Source organism: Bos indicus, chromosome 4 (genome assembly GCF_029378745.1).
Source record: "Bos indicus isolate NIAB-ARS_2022 breed Sahiwal x Tharparkar chromosome 4, NIAB-ARS_B.indTharparkar_mat_pri_1.0, whole genome shotgun sequence".
Taxonomy (NCBI): domain Eukaryota; kingdom Metazoa; phylum Chordata; class Mammalia; order Artiodactyla; family Bovidae; genus Bos; species Bos indicus.
In genome coordinates this window covers 96,307,564-96,321,738 of record NC_091763.1, presented here as the reverse complement: position 1 = coordinate 96,321,738, position 14,175 = coordinate 96,307,564, and the positions used below count along the sequence as shown (strand labels likewise).

The window sequence follows — 14,175 nt, the reverse complement described above, 5'->3', positions numbered from 1 at the left end:
TGAAGCCCAGAGAGGTAAATGGCTTATTTAGAGTCACACAGCAGGTTGGCAGAGGAGCCAAGTTAGAACACAGCTCAGCTCCTACTGCAAGGTCTGCTCCAGACCCCCCTTCCAACGAGGACCGTGGAGCTCTCGAAGGGGGCGAGAGTCCTTTTCATCTCCTAGTCTTCCCAGCAGGACAGTTCTGTATCCCAATCCTTGGCCACCATAACAAGCTTTTGAAATTGAAAAGGCTTGCTGGGGTGGGGTGAGGTGATTGGGACGCTGCGGGTGATGATGAGAACTCAGAACCAGGACTTCTCTGGCGGTCCAGTGACTAAGACTTTGCTCTCCCAATGCAAGAGCCTTGGGTTCGAACTAGATCCCACATGCCATAACTAAAGATGTCGCATGCTGCAGCTAAGACCTGGGGCAGCCAAATAAATAAACAAATAAAAATAAAAGAACTCAGAACCCCCCCACCGCCACGTGAAGAAGGGCCCTTGGTTTATTCTCCCAGTCCAGTGCACACTGGGACAAGAGCCCCTTTCTATTCTAGAACATCCTGGGGGTACACAGAGTTCTAGATACAGCCAGGACACCCCATAAGGGGAGTGGGCAGCAAAGCACCCTAACCCCACACTCCTTTTCCAACAGACTTGCACCTGAGGGGGACACTCATAGAAAGTGTAAAACCCTCTAACATCTGAATAGGGTCGAATTCAGCAGCCTCCGTGAGAGGAAAAGAATGACGGTGGCCTGGCATCTGTTAGACGATCATGGGGGTGACTGGCAAGCAGAAATGTGTGCAAGATAGAGACACTGGGACAATAAGGAATAGGCCGTGTAGATGGGGCTTCACCCTGACCCTCAGAGCTCATCTGCTCTGCTCCCCGGAGCAAGTCACTCAAGCAGAGTTTATGCTTCAGTGTCTTCATGCAGAAAGCACAAATGATAATAACCAGCTTTCAGGACTAAAGGTAATACACGTAAAGTGTCGGGCGTGGGTGATATCACTATTGTTATTACTATTATTACTAATACTCTTAGGAACACCCAGACAAACCACTTAACCTTTGGTGGCTAAAAGCTAGTTCACCTTCAGCCACCAGCCCCCCTACAATCTCTGGGCACCCCCCAATACCTTTTAGAATCCCCCAGAAAAGCCTGAGCACCCCCTCTTCACATCTGTTAGCACCAGGAGACTGAGGCCTGGGGGCCTGGGGTCTCCCATCCCAATCAGACAGCTGCATACCTGCAGAGGGGGCTTGGCGGGGTTATCTTCATAGCTGCTTCTGCTTGTACATGCATGCCAAGTCACTTCAGCTGTATATGACTCTTTGTGGCCCCATGGACTGTAGCCTGCCAGGCTTCTCTGTCCATGGGATTCTCCAGGTAAGAATACTGGAGTGGGTAGCCATTTTCTCCTCCAGGGGATCTTCCCGACCCAGGGATTGAACCCTTACTTCTTATGTCTCCTGCACTGGCAGGCAGGTTCTTTACCACTAGTGCCACCTGGGAAGCCCAGGGAAGGCATTTAGTTTGAGTCCAGCCCCACAGAACTTGACATCATCACAGACTGGACATCTGAATAGCTTCTGGCTCCTCACCTGTCAGGACCTGTAAAGCAGACAGGAAAATGGTTTGTTCTCCTTCTCTGTGCCCCAAACTAAAGAAGAGCTAGTACTAAAGGGAGGGCAGAGGTGGGCAGAGAGGGGGCGGAGTGGGAGGAAAGACAGGAAACCTGAGGGCCAGGTGATTAGGCGAACGCCCGGCAGCCCTCTGATCCTGAACTCCACTCAGCATCTGTCTGCAGCACTTGGTCTGACAATCAGATCCTCTCTCCGCTCGGTACCAGGGTCTTCGTTATTTCAGGGCACTTGAAGTGCTGTCGTAAAGGCAACGACCTGTAACATCCCACTCAGCAGCACGTGCGGAGACTCCACAGTATGGGCAGACAGGGCCAGGGGCTGCATCTCTGCCACCTTTCAGGTATCTCCCCATGTGTGTTTATTGAGTGCCTACTGTATGCACAGTGCAGGGCCAGGCACTGTGCAGAATAGAGAAAAGCAGAGCAAAAGATGTTCTGGAAGCTCTGTGGGAGTGAGATGAGTACAAACTCCAGCCTACAGGGTGCTGAAAAGAAAGGGGTCCAACTGCTGGGGTTGCCCTAGAACCACAGCGTTTGTGCTAAGTCGCTTCAGTCATATCCAGCTCTTTGTGACCCCGTGGACTGTAGCCCACCAGGCTCCTCTGTCCATGGGATTCTCCAGGCAAAATCACTGGAGTGGGTTGCCATGCCCTCCTCCAGGGGATCTTCCTGACACAGGGATCAAACCTGCACCTCTTATGTCTCCTGCATTGGCAGGTGAGTTCTTTACCACTAGCACCACCTCGGAAGCCCTGTGCATTTGGGGTCCTGGAGAAGGTGGATATTAGCCCGAAGGGCACACTCTCCTTGCAGCTTAGGTGGGTATTGCGAGGACTCTGATCTACAGACAGAGCTCAGGGTATGTGTCCCAAGAAAGCCTCAACTCCACAGGTACCCCATCCCCTAACCCAGGGTGGGTGCAGACAGAAACCATCTCCCACAATCCCACCCCTCTCCCCTTCCTTCATGGATGGTGTCTGAATGGAAGTGGTTAAGTGCAGTGAGAACTGATCTGAGTTGTGCTTGAAGTTCTGCAGAAAAAGAGAAATACTAGATCCTTAAGTGAGTTGTGTGCTCAGTTTGAATATTGATGAGAAGTTTTCGAAAGTAAATAGACGTGTGTTAATTTGTGCCATTGTTCGAGAGGACTAGTTGGCATTAGTGGTGTCACATGACTTTGCTAAACACAATATAGGTATAAAAGTAGAAATTACAAATAGTAGAATTATATCTGATCTGTCTTGTAATTGCCTTTCAAGTATTACATGGAGACAATGGAGACATGAATTTGAAACTGACTCAGAGACGATGCAGTCGTTTCATGGGAATGTATGATGGTTGAGGAAGAGACTGTCTGGATATTTAAAGAAAGTTGTGCAAAACAATGGAGTAGAGAAATAGGTATTTCGTCCTCAGACAGGGTTCAGTGCTGGTGTGGAAGGCATTCTAGTACCTTCTGGGTAACTTGAGGGTGTCCACAGCATGAGGCAGAACCACCAGTCCTGATTTCTGGTCTTGGCTCTGCCACGTTCTACCTATATTACTTTGAGCAAATTATTTAACCTCTGGGTATTTCATTTTTCTCAGCAGTAACACAGGGATGGGCTAGTGCCCACTGACTGAGTGGTTACAATGAATAAATTAGATAATATATATAACTCTTTGTACAGGGCCTGGCACTTAACTAGGGCTCAACAACTCTTAGCTTTCATCTTTATTATTAGAAGCGTGCCTATATTTTATTGAAATAAGTTCCACCTATAATGTTTTTACTTCCCTCATTCATACACTCATTCTTGTCTTCTCCAAGACCTGTGAGGCCCATTTTTTGGTGCCTAAAATGGCAGAGAGAAGACCAAGGCAGCGTCCAGGGGCCACACTTCCCACGTCAGCTCTGGCTCCTAGCCTGAGTCCAAGGCACTGAGGCTGCAGTAGTGGCCCATTCGTGCACAGCTCGCTCCCTTGAGATCTCACCTTGGAAGGGGGTCACCACTCACATCTGTGGGTCCCTCAGGGTAGGAGGAGAGACCCCTCAAGGGAAATCCTACTTCCCTGCAGCCCCCTTTAGTCCACATGACTTGGCGATAAACGCTCACTCTCGTTAAGACAAGGGAGTCTCAGGAGACTAGCAGTACACACGTGAAGTGTGACACACACACAGGTTCTCCCGCATGTCCCTGCCTCGGTGCCACTTTACACATCAGCTGGTCCAGGGTTCCCCAAATTTCATCCTCAGCCAAAGTTTTACAGGATATTAAAAAATAAAAACAAGCCTTCTTTGGTCTAATGCATTTGGAGTATTCTTGCCTGGGAAATCCCATGGACAGAGAAGCCTGGTGGGCTATACAACCCATGACATCACAAAAGAGTTGGACATGACTTAATAACTAAACAGCAATGAGTAAGCGGATATCTTGACTGTAGCATTTCTTAGAGCATCAGCGTGCTAAATCTCCAAGCTAGGGGAGCGCTGGCAAATTTAGGACGTCGTGTCTCCCAGACTCCTTTGACCACAAAATTCACTTTACCACGAGCACTCAGGCTGGAACTTTCACTGGGAAAGACTTCATTTTTATCTTTTCCCAGCTTTTCCAGGTTTCACTCAAGCTGTTTGCCTGGCTCTAGGCCTGGCACTGGTCTCATCTTCTGCACTGTTTCATTCCTAGGCACGGACTGGATTCTTGGTCTTCACTTTTCTGAGTTTGGGAAAGGAGAGTTCTTTTGATCTGAGCCTTAAAATCACAGCTAGACTTTGGGGCTAAGATTCTCTCCTTCCAGTTCACTGCTCCCCACTGCCCCCTGGACTCTCTCTGCTCATAAGGACTCCCAGGACCATCTCTCCTCCATCCTAGGTTCCTTCTGCCCTCTTCAACTCCGAACTTAGCCGCAGCCTTAATTCTTGATTCATTGTTCTCTGAAAGTCACCAATTTTATTAAAATTATTAACGTTCTGCCTCTTGCCTACTGTCACCATTCATATGTATACTGTTCTCACCTGAGATTCATAGATTATACCACTTTGCATCTTTTCAGATGGTTCCTAATGTAGGAGCCATTGTTCTCAGATCTTTATTAGTCTGTCTTCAATAATTCAATAATGCTGATAACCTGCTATTCCTCAATTCACAATGATTTAGAAGAGACAATTCATTTAAGTATGGGGGCTTCTCTGGTGGCTCAGATGGTGAAGAATCTGCTTGCAATGCAAGAGACCAGGGTTCAATCCCTGGGTCAGGAAGATTCCCTTGAGAAGGGAATGGCAACCCACTCCGGTATTCTCGCCAGGAGAATTCCATGGACAGAGGAGCCTGGTGGACTACAGTCCATAGGATCACAGAATTGGGCACAACTGAGCAACTAATGCTTGCTCCAGAACACCAAAGACCAAACTCTCAATATGTGGTACACTTTTTTTTTTCCTTTATTGTAGTGGTCTTAAAATATACTTTGATGCTAAATGGTGCTTAGAATGGTCAGATGGTGCAAGGGAAGAAATGATTAGAGCACCTATTTATTTTTCTATTTAAAGTAGGAAATTAGGCTTTGCTCTTTTAATATACAGTGAATACTGTGCACCATTTTCCTGCCTTGGTCTACACATTAGCCGTTTATGTGTCTAGAAGGCATGGAGGTATGTGGAGGGGCTTACTTCTCCCAGTGGTAGACACTGGCAGTCTTACTGACTGATTCAGTTTCACATATATGACAGAAACTTTGTACATGCAACCGATACTGTCAATATTGTTTAAAAAAAAATCCTTTAAATAGAATCGACAGTATTTTGCGATGAGCTGAGAGTGAGCATGAAAATTTATTTTGTACAACATAGAGGTTTTCTGGTTATGGAAATGTAAAGATTTTTTCTTTTAAAAGAATCAAAATGTTCTACATTTCCTGACCTTTTCAGTTCTGACAAGCAGCTGTCAGAACTATGCCACTTTGCTGATAACTTTGAAAACTTAAACAGTTCATCTGCCCCCTCAATATAAAGGCACTGTGTTAACAGTGATTTAGAAAGTAACTACTTTCAGAAAGCATTTAGGGTAAGGAGAGACCATATGGGAAGAGAAAAAGGATGTTTGGAAATATTTTCACCTTTATATGATTTGATAATGAGGAAATATGACACTTTAAAAACTCATATCTCAATGCTTTAAAAACTTGAAAATAGAATCTTCAACTTGCTTAAAAATCTTCTAAAGAGTTTCTGAGAGTTTTGACCCATTTGTTAAAAAATATAAGAATTTAGCATCTTCCTATTAGTTAAAAGAACAGTTGATTGACATCAGAAAAGATGGAAATCTACTAGCTGAATTTCAACAAGAATCTTCACCTAACTGGTTCATGAAACTGAAAAAACATATATATCTTGATTTAGTCAGCATAGCAACAATGCACTTTTTGCATCTCTGTGTATACATGAAGTGTTTTTCTGTTGTTGTTATGACAGCCATTAACGCAAAGTACTGAAATAAACCCTAGACCTCAAAACCCCATATCATGAAGTGCTAAACAAGTATTTTCAAAAGTAATGAAGGCAATCCCAACACATCAGTCTCACCATTATTCATAATAATTTTCATGGTGATAGTAAAATGTTTGTATCATTCATTAATAATAGAAAATAAAAATTAAGATGGTATTTTATCTTTATCTCACTTCATTATTTCCCCATTTTGTAATAATGCAATGATGTTAGTAAGTATTCTTTGTAAAGAAATATATGAGCTTTGTAAGTGCATGCTCAAAAATTGTTTTTTACTATGGGTATACAACCAGAACTCTTTAAAGACCTACTGGTCATTGGAGTGTGTAAAGTTACAGCTGTTTCACAAATTACTCTCATCTCAATCTCTGATATTCACTTTCCCGTTACCTTTTAAACCACCTTCCTTTGTACCCAAGAGTTTGTGTGTTTAGACCCAGAGGAGCCTGGTAGGCTGCAGTCCATGGGGTCGCTAAGAGTCAGACATGACTGAGCGACTTCACTTTCACTTTTCACTTTCATGCATTGGAGAAGGAAATGGCAACCCACTCCAGTGTTCTTGCCTGGAGAATCCCATGGACGGGGGAGCCTGGTGGGCTGCCGTCTGTGGGGTCGCAGAGAGTCGGACACGACTGACATGACGCAGCAGCAGCAGCAGAAGCGCATAGAGTCTTCTATGAGTTGGTGCATCCATGTGGGTGGAGCCCTTGTGGCCAGTTTCTTTATTCCTCAGTAATTTGCCCAACGCCTTCTAGATCTTTCTAGGGCCAGGATCCCTGAACAGCAGATTGAAAATTCCCTGTGGGAGCAACAATAAGGAATTTGAGGTGGTGCTGACAGATGAGAAAATCTTCGGATAAGCAGGTAGCATTACCATGGCTATGCGGTGAAAGGTGACGGGGACAGTTCTTGCATCAAAACGATCAGAATGGCCGTGGAGCTTGAGAATCACTGTGTGTGCTTGTGCTTAGTTGCTCCAGTGGTGTCCGACCTTTTGTGGCTCCGTGGACCACAGCCCACCGGGCTCCTGTCCATGGGATTGTCCAGGCAAGAATACTGGAGTGGGTTGCCATGCCCTCCTCCAGGGGATCTTCCCAGTCCTGGGACTGAACATGCATCTCCTGTGTCTTCTGTACTGCAGGCAGATTCTTTACCACTGAGCCACCAGGGAAGCCCAGTGAGAATCGTTACATAGACAGAAGCCAGTCAGTCCGGAGTTAGTCTTTTCTCATCATGTCTCCAGTTCCCACTCATTTCTCCTTTGTCTCATTTCATCCCCATTCTTTCCTTTATCTTATTTTCCACATTCCTCCCACCGTCTTCCTTATTTATCCCAATCTCTTATCTCTCTCTTCTCCACATCCACCTTCCACATTCCCCTCTCTGGGGAGGGAGGCAGAGCTAGAATGGGGTCAGGCCAGTGTTTTTCCAACTGCTGGTCATGACACATTAGTGGGTCGAGAAATCAATTTAGTGGGTCACAGAATCAATTTAAAGGGTCATGACCAGAACGTTTTTTTAAATGGAATAGATGAAAATCAAATAGAACAGTGTCCATCAAACATAGTAAGGATAAGTGCTATCTGTAAGACTATATATGTGCCTGAATGTGGGTGCCCTGGGTTGCGACGTAAAGCATATCAGTTGCCGGGAGGGAGTCCTGGTTGGAACGAACACGCTGACCTAGGGGAGAATGAGAGTGATTTGCATACATCGGCAGTAAGGTGACTTCAGCTTTGAACTTCTGGCTCACATTTCAAGCCGTGCTAATGACATCATCTGCTCCTTCACTAGTTTTTAGTCAAGCGATTTCTCACTTCCAACAGTTTGGCTTGAACAGCTGTTTGTTAACAGTTTGGTGTGACAGCTGTGGGCTGGTAGGCAGGCATTGGACACAGAGTAAGGCTAACTGGAACTGGAATCAAAGCTTGGCTTGACGTGAGTCTAGACTTCTGAGTCTCTGTTTTCTCATTTGTGCACCAGATTCATTCTTTCCAATCTGTTATTTTATTAAGGTTTTGTCGTTCAGTCGTTAAGTCGTGTCCAACACTTTTATGACCCCTGAACTGCAGCATGCCAGGCTTCCCTGACCTCCACTATCTCCCAGAGATTGCTCAAATTCATGTCCCTTGAGTTGGTGATGCTATCTATCCATCTCATCCTCTGGCACCCCTTCTCCTTTTGCCTTCAGTCTTTCCCAGCATTAGAGTCTTTTCCAATGAGTCAGCTCTTTGCATCATGTGGCCAAAGTATTGGAGCTTCAGCTTCCGCATCAGTCCTTCCAATGAATATTCAGGGTTGATTTCCTTTAGGATTATTAAGGTACACATGGCAAATAAATTTATTTGCACAGCTCTCTAGGGTGCTGGAGGTCCCCCCATGACCAGAGGGCACCAGACTCTGGAGAACACATCTCCTCATTTCCCAGCTGCCCCAAGGGCTGGAAAGATCAAAATGGTAGCACACCTGCTCTCCATCCCCAGCCTCACTGCATGCCACCACTCCCCAGGTGGGAAACGCTGTCCAGATGACCACAAACAGGTCTGGAAATATTTGTCCCTGTAAACCTGTGTGTAGGTCCCCATGCTGGGAACATACAAAGATGCGAAAGACATCAATGCCGTCTAGAAGCTGACTGTTGAGCAGTTGTCCTCACCACCTGTGGTTTGTAAGAGACACTGTGTGGTTCAGGGCCAGCTGAGTCCTCATCAGCTTTTATTTGCAGTGGCCTCTTTTTGCCTGGGGCCCTGACACTTGAAAGTTTCTTTTCTTTCTGTGGGAACTGAACATAACCTCTGAAATGCCTTGTAATCTTGATATTTCTCAGTTATAGACATAAACCTGAGGTGAGTCAAGACTCTAAGGGCTCTCCAAATGCCAGATTCTGCTGCATTCACCGTGTGCACCGAAGGAAGTAAAACTAATTACTACCTTCTTAAAGAGCTGAGCCTGGGTGGATACACCCTTGAAAGTGGCCAGCAGAATTGCTCCATCCTCTCCACGCAGCTGCCTGTACATCTTTCTGCTAGAACCTTTGATGCCTGAGGACCCCTGCCTCGGGCCATTAGCAAGAAGGCTGGTCATTATTAACTATTTGGCATTGATTGATGACACCAAGCTTTTTTTTTTTTTTTTGGCCACACATGGGCTGGTGAAAGACGCCTAGTTGACCCCTGGAATTTGGAGTTTATTCTACCATGAAAACAAAGAAATAAATTAGAGAAATGAACAGAAGTCCACATGGTTAAACACACTGGTTAGAGCCACTCACTAACCTCTGCTGATTGCCTCCCCAAAACTACAAAAACACCAAAGAATCCTGCCTCTCAGCCCCTTGGTTCTCACTCCCAGATTCCTGGCACTCTTCCTCTCTAGACCATTAAAATGAAGAGAGAGATTTTTGTCCTTTTTTTTTTTTTTTTTTTTGCCCTTTTGAGCCCAGTGTCACAGAAAGAGATGGTCTTTGTGCAACATCTTGCTTACTAAAGATTCAGGAATTCCAGGTTTACATAAATGATCCTTCTTTAGAATATGCTTATATAACAGATTGTATGTTAAGAGTACCATGGAAATCTTCTGCATAGAACATAACTCTTTAACTTTGTTAGGTGGTAGTTGATGTTTCTTACAAGTGAGCGACACGTGTTATTAAATGATATCCTTTCAACTCAATTCCACAAGCACTTGTTATTGGCCTACCAGAGGGACTGGCAAGCGACAGTTCAAATCTGATTGGCCATTGCTTTTGTAAATAAAGTTTTATTGGGACCCAGTCACACCCATTCATGGACATCTCATCTATGGTTGCTTTTACCACCACAGCAAGTTGAGTAGTTGAGACAGGCCATATGACCTCTCCAGTGTCTGAAGTATAAACAGTCTGGCCTTTTATAGACAACAGTGTGGTTTCTCCTGACCTACTATATGTTAAATCTCAAGCTCAGGGAGAAAAGAGAGCTGGATACAAAAGAAGTCTGGCAGGGTCCTTGTCCTCTGGGAGCCTGCAAGTTCATGGGGGAGAAGGATCGTCTTCATAAAGTGTGAACTGCCAACAGTGGTCAGTTTTCTGCTCAGCTACACGGTGTCTGTCCTCACCCTGGGTCTCTGCTTCCATTTTGCTATCTGTCCAGGATGCCCCATGACCTCTCACCAGAGAAATCTTGTGCATGCTTTACACCTGCTTCCCCTTCCCGTCACTCTCACCCCCAAACTCTGCACTACACTCTCCTGCTGGTTTGCCTTTGCAGGCCTGGAGGATAATTTGTACCATGCAGATGTTCAATGAGCATCTGGGATCTTCAGATGAATCCCCACACTGATTTGCGAAAGTAGGGGGAAACCTCCATGAAATGACCTTCTCATTACCAATTTAAAATAAATATCCCAAGCAGAGCCCAGGCAAAACTCACGAGCTGGAACACTCTACATGTCATCTCAGGCCAAGACCTTCGTATGGGCTCTAAACCAAGTTCCAAGGATTCCCCAAATAATGAAACCATGTGGGTTACTGTCTTCTACTGTCTGTCTGTGTCTGTGATAGTTACTCAGTTGTGTCTGATTCTTTGCAACCCCATGGACTATAGCCTGCCAGGCTCCTTTGTCCATGGGATTCTCCAGACAAGAATACTGGAGTGGGTAGCCATTCCCTTCTCCAGGGGATCTTCCCGACCCAGGGATTGAACCTGGGTCTCCTGCATTACAGGAAGATTCTTTACTGTCTGAGCCACCAGGGAAGCCCACTGTCTTCTATACAAGTCACTATTTCTGGAGAATATCTTTTGTACATTTTTGGCCATATAGAAAAAAAAAGAGGGCCAAATAACATATTCTTCTCCTGCTTTCGCACTAACATCTTCTAAGCCCCACCCCTACACAAAAGGAATTTTTTTTTAAATCAAAATGAGAACAATAATTTTACGTGATAGGATTATTTATACGGCTGTTCTCCCCATGATGAATCCATCCAGGGGCTCAGCACCTCCCCCCAGGTGCCAATTCATAAATCAGGAAATGCTATTACCCACTGGCCGTAAAAACAGAGCCCACCCCAACACAGAGGACTCATTTCAGGAGCAGCTGCCACATTTCCAGGGTAGAAATGAGTTCAGAAAAATCCACCTGGCTGTCTAGAAGGAGGAGAAATGTCTTTTATTTGATAAGTAATCAGTCTTTCCTTCTTTCAATCCCTTCTCCCCTAGAAATACATGGAATTAATGGCACAGATATATGCTATTCCACAGAAATAATAATAACAGAGCTAACTAGATTGAAGTGGGGTAAAGGGCATGAGTGAGGATGGTGCAGATTTCCTAGGAAACCTTTCCTATTAGCTTAAATCAGTTCATAAAAAAAAAGGCCTGGAGACAATTTAGTGGAAGTCCTCCTTTCTGGGTGTCTCTCCTGCAAACACCCTCAAGGGCAGGCAGAAAACCAAGAAAAAGAGTTGAGAAGGAAGGAGTCGTTGCAGAAAAGACTGCAAAGTTAGTGATTTTTCCAATGTAATTAGGTACTTCATTTTTATCTCAATGGATATGTGTTAGACTGAAAGTGAAGGTATTAGTTGCTCAGTAGACTCTTTGTGACTTCATGGACTGCAGCCTGCCAGGCTCCTCTGTCCATGGAATTCTCCAGACAAGAATATTGGAGTGAGTAGTCATTCCCTTCTCTAGGGGATCTTCCTTACCCAAGAATTGAACCTAGGTCTCCTGCATCGCAGGTGGATTCTTTACTGTCTGAACCTCCAGGGAAGCTTGAGTTGGAATGGGGAGGGACCATAAAGAGAGTTATAGAAAGAGAAGAAAGGAGAGAGAAATGAGAAGGAAGATGGAAAGAAAAGTCTTCTAGGGATATGACCACAGTCAGCTGGCAATAGGAAAGATACAGCAAAACAGGTGATGCCTTGCATCTCTGTAGTTTACATTCTAGAGGGGATGGTGGTAGACAGTGAGCGAGTAATCCAATAAGCAACCAAGACAATTTCTTCTAGTGCTGAGTGCCATGCAGGAGTCATGTGGCAGAGTGGAGCTGGAACCAGCAATAGGGGGCAGGTTTAAGCTTAGTGGCCCAGGAAGCTCCTTCTGAATAGATGACATATGAGTATTTATGAGGAGAACAGTCTAGACAGAGGGAACAGCAAGTGCAGAGACCTGAAGCAGGGTGCGCTTGGTACATTCAAATAAGAGAAAGATGGTTGCCATGGAGAGAGATGCCGGGGGCAAACGGAAGCCCATGCAGATGTGTAGGAGACAACTTTGGAACTCTCCAACAGGGCTAGGTGTCTGTGACCAACTTTTTTTTTTTTTTTTTTTTTCTGGCCTCACCATGTGGCATGTAGGACCTTAGTTCCCTGACCAGGAATTGAACCTGTGCCCCTGTGTTAGGAGTGTGGAGCCTTACTACTAGACCACCAGGGAGGTCCCAACCATGACTAATTTTGATCTAATTCATGTGGTAGAGCAACAGTCAGGAAATCGTGCAGGAAAAAAAAAAAAAAAAACCCATGAAAAACCTGTCTTCTGTTTATTGCCTGGACTGGCCTTTGCCTGAGCATCAGCTAGAACAGGAGAGAGATGTTCTTTGATAAAACAGCAACAATGATAAGAGCTAACAGTTCAGTTCAGTTCAGTCACTCTGTCATGTCCAACTCTTTGCAACCCCATGGACTGCGGCGCGCCAGGCTTCCCTATCCATCACCAATTCCTGGAGCTTACTCAAACTCATTTCCATTGAGTCGATGATGCCATCCAATCATCTCATCCTCTGTCGTCCCCTTCTCCTCCCACTCTCAATCTTTCCCAGCATCAGGGGCTTTTCAAATATGTCAGTTCTTCGCATCAGGTGGCCAAAGTATTGGAGTTTCAGCTTCAACATCAGTCCTTCCAATGAACACCCAGGACTGATCTCCTTTAGGATGGACTCCTTTAGGTTGGATCTCCTTGCTGTCCAAGGGACTCTCAAGAGTCTTCTCCAACACCACAGTTCAAAACCATCAATTTTTCTGTGCTCAGTTTTCTTTATAATCCAACTCTCACATCCATACACGACTACTGGAAAAACCATAGCTTTGACTAGATGGACTTTTGTTGGCAAAGTAATGTCTCTGCTTTTTAATATACTGTCTAGGTTGCTCATAACTTTTCTTCCAAGGAGCAAGCGTCGTTTAATTTCATGGATGCAGTCACCACCTGCAGTGATTTTGGAGCCCCCCAAAATAAAGTCTTTCACTGTTTCCACTGTTTGCGCATCTATTTGCCATGAAGTGATGGGACCAGCTGCCATGATCTTAGTTTTCTGAATGTTGAGTTTTAAGCCAACTTTTTCACTCCTCTTTCACTTTCATCAAGAGGATGTTTAGTTCTTACTTCACTTTCTACCATCAGGGTGGTGTCATCTGCCTATCTGAGGTTACTGAGATTTCTCCTGGCAATCTTGATTCCAGCTTGTGCTTCTTCCAGCCCAGTGTTTCTCATGATGTACTCTGCATATAAGTTAAATAAGCAGGGTGACAATATACAGCCTTGACATAGTCCTTTACACTAATAGTTACATATTGCTTACTGTTACCTTGGCAGTGTCTTTTTGTATGTGTGTGTATGGAGGGGCTTCATGTTTTGTCAGCTTATTGAGGCATAATTAATGTAAAATCACCTGTTAAAGTGCACAGTTATATGGTAGTGATGTTTATAAGCTGATTGCAATGGTGGTCACATGAATCTATACAGGTGATAAAATGACAGCACTATATAGACACTTCATAGCAATTTCATTTTCTTGGTTTTGCTATGACAGTTTTGTACAATGTAATCATTGGGGGGAACTGGATGTTGGATACATGGGACCTTTCTGTATTATCTTTGCAACTTCTCAAGAATCTAAAATTATTTAAAATATTTTTAATTAAAAAGCAAAATAAAAATTTTAAATGTAGATAGAGGAAAACAATTTTAATTACACTACACTAATCATTGTTGCAGAGAAGATCCACCATTGGATACAGAAATTAATGGGCAAAAGTTAGAGGAGAAACAGGATATTTGTATAGTCCCAATGTATTTCTTCC

The 14,175-nt window shown here is 44.6% G+C and overlaps 1 protein-coding gene across 1 annotated transcript in view; it reads left to right on the top strand.

Moving 5' to 3' along the window:
* The window catches only part of PLXNA4 (plexin A4), a 481,515-nt gene that overhangs the window by 319,564 nt on the left and 147,776 nt on the right, over positions 1–14,175 (top strand). The gene's annotated exons all lie outside the window — the stretch shown is intronic.